The sequence below is a fragment of the Aegilops tauschii genome, chromosome 3 (genome assembly GCF_002575655.3).
Source record: "Aegilops tauschii subsp. strangulata cultivar AL8/78 chromosome 3, Aet v6.0, whole genome shotgun sequence".
NCBI lineage: Eukaryota > Viridiplantae > Streptophyta > Magnoliopsida > Poales > Poaceae > Aegilops > Aegilops tauschii.
Genome location: NC_053037.3, coordinates 415,548,401 through 415,551,549, shown reverse-complemented (window position 1 = coordinate 415,551,549; position 3,149 = coordinate 415,548,401).

The following is a 3,149-nucleotide window of genomic DNA, read 5'->3' as shown; positions in this document are numbered from 1 at the left end:
GTACAACACAGCCTGCACGATGTGTAGACGATAGCCAATCCAGGCGTGTCTGGTGGAGTCTGGTCACATGCATGGACGAACTGATCTTCCGTGTCATGCAGGGATCGTCGAGGCTTTTGGGTAACGTAGTAATTTCAAAAAAAATCCTACGCACACGCAAGATCATGGTGATGCATAGCAACAAGAGGGGAGAGTGTTGTCCACGTACCCTCGTAGACCGAAAGCGGAAGCGTTATCACAACGCGATTGATGTAGTCGTACGTCTTCACGATCCGACCGATCAAGTACCGAACACACGGCACCTCCGAGTTCAGCACACGTTCAGCTCGATGACGTCCCTCGAACTCCGATCCAGCCGAGTGTTGAGGGAGAGTTTCGTCAGCACGACGGCGTGGTGACGATGATGATGTTCTACCGATGCAGGGCTTCGCCTAAGCTCCGCAACGATATTATCGAGGTGTAATATGGTGGAGGGGGGCACCGCACACGGCAAAAATATCGTATATCAACTGTGTGTTCAGAGGTGCCCCCCTGCCCCCGTATATAAAGGAGCAAGGGGGGAGGCCGGCTGCCCTTGGGGCGCGCCAAGGAGAGGGGGGGAGTCCTCCTCCTAGTAGGAGTAGGACTCCCCTTTCCTAGTCCAACGAGGAAGAGAGAAGGGGGAAGGAAAGAGAGGGAGAGGGAGAGGGAAAGAGGGGCCGCGCCCCCCTCCCCTAGTCCAATTCGGACTCCTCATGGGAGGGGGCGCGCCACCTCCTGGGATGCTGCCCTCTCTCTCCATTAGGCCCACCAAGGCCCAATACTTCCCCGGGGGTTCCGGTAACCCCTCCGGCACTCCGGTTTTATCCGAAACTTCTCCGGAACACTTCCGGTGTCCGAATATAGTCATCCAATATATCAATCTTTATGTCTCGACCATTTCGAGACTCCTCATCATGTCCGTGATCGCATCCAGGTCTCCGAACAACCTTTGGTACATCAAAACATATAAACTCATAATATAACTGTCATCGTAACGTTAAGCGTGCGGACCCTACGGGTTCGAGAACTATGTAGACATGACCGAGACACCTCTCCGGTCAATAACCAATAGCGGAACCTGGATGCTCATATTGGTTCCTACATATTCTACGAAGATCTTTATCGGTTAGACCGCATAACAACATACGTTGTTCCCTTTGTCATCGGTATGTTACTTTCCCAAGATTCGATCGTCGGTATCTCGATACCTAGTTCAATCTCATTACCGGCAATTCTCTTTACTCGTTCCGTAATACATCATCCCGCAACTAACTCATTAGTCACAATGCTTGCAAGGCTTATAGTGATGTGCATTACCGAGTGGGCCCAGAGATACCTCTCCGACAATCGGAGTGACAAATCCTAATCTCGAAATACGCCAACCCAACAAGTACCTTTGGAGCCACCTGTAGAGCACCTTTATAATCACCCAGTTACGTTGTGACGTTTGGTAGCACACAAAGTGTTCCTCCGGTAAACGGGAGTTGCATAATCTCATAGTCATAGGAACATGTATAAGTCATGAAGAAAGCAATAGCAATATACTAAACGATCGAGTGCTAAGCTAACGGAATGGGTCAAGTCAATCACGTCATTCTCCTAATGAGGCGATCCCGTTAATGAAATGACAACTCATGTCTATGGCTAGGAAACATAACCATCTTTGATTAACGAGCTAGTCAAGTAGAGGCATACTAGTGACACTCTGTTTGTCTATGTATTCACACATGTATTATGTTTCCGGTTAATACAATTCTAGCATGAATAATAAACATTTATCATGATATAAGGAAATAAATAATACTTTATTATTGCCTCTAGGGTATATTTCCTTCAGTCTCCCACTTGCACTAGAGTCAATAATCTAGATTACACAGTAATGATTCTTACACCCATGGAGTCCTGGTGCTGATCATGTTTTGCTCGTGGAAGAGGCTTAGTCAACGGGTCTGCAACATTCAGATCCGTATGTATCTTGTAAATTTCTATGTCTCCCACCTGGACTAAATCCCGGATGGAATTGAAGCGTCTTTTGATGTGCTTAGTTCTCTTGTGAAATCTGGATTCCTTTGCTAAGGCAATTGCACCAGTATTGTCACAAAAGATTTTCATTGGTCCCGATGCACTAGGTATGACACCTAGATCGGATATGAACTCATTCATCCAGACTCCTTCATTTGCTGCTTCCGAAGCAGCTATGTACTCTGCTTCACACGTAGATCCCGCCACGACACTTTGCTTAGAACAGCACCAACTGACAGCTCCACCGTTCAATGTAAATACGTATCCGGTTTGCGATTTAGAATCGTCCGGATCAGTGTCAAAGCTTGCATCAACGTAACCACTTACGATGAGCTCTTTGTCACCTCCATAAATGAGAAACATATCCTTAGTCCTTTTCAGGTATTTCAGGATGTTCTTGACCGCTGTCCAGTGATCCACTCCTGGATTACTTTGGTACCTCCCTGCTAAACTTATAGCAAGGCACACATCAGGTCTGGTACACAGCATGCATACATGATAGAGCCTACGGTTGAAGCATAGGGAACATCTTTCATCTTCTCTCTATCTTCTGCAGTGGTCGGGCATTGAGTCTTACTCAATCTCACACCTTGTAGTACAGGCAAGAACCCTTTCTTTGCTTGATCCATTTTGAACTTCTTCAAAACTGTGTCAAGGTATGTGCTTTGTGAAAGTCCAATTAAGCGTCTTGATCTATCTCTATAGATCTTAATGCCTAATATATATGCAGCTTCACCGAGGTCTTTCATTGAAAAACTCTTATTCAAGTATCCCTTTATGCTATCCAGAAATTCTATATCATTTCCAATCAGCAATATGTCATCCACATATAATATCAGAAATGCTACTGAGCTCCCACTCACTTTCTTGTAAATACAGGCTTCTCCAAAAGTCTGTATAAAACCAAATGCTTTGATCACACTATCAAAGCGTTTATTCCAACTCCGAGAGGCTTGCACTAGTCCATAAATGGATCGCTGGAGCTTGCACACTTTGTTAGCTCCCTTTGGATCGACAAAACCTTCCGGTTGCATCATATACAACTCTTCTTCCAGAAAACCATTCAGGAATGCAGTTTTGACATCCATTTGCCAAATTTCATAATC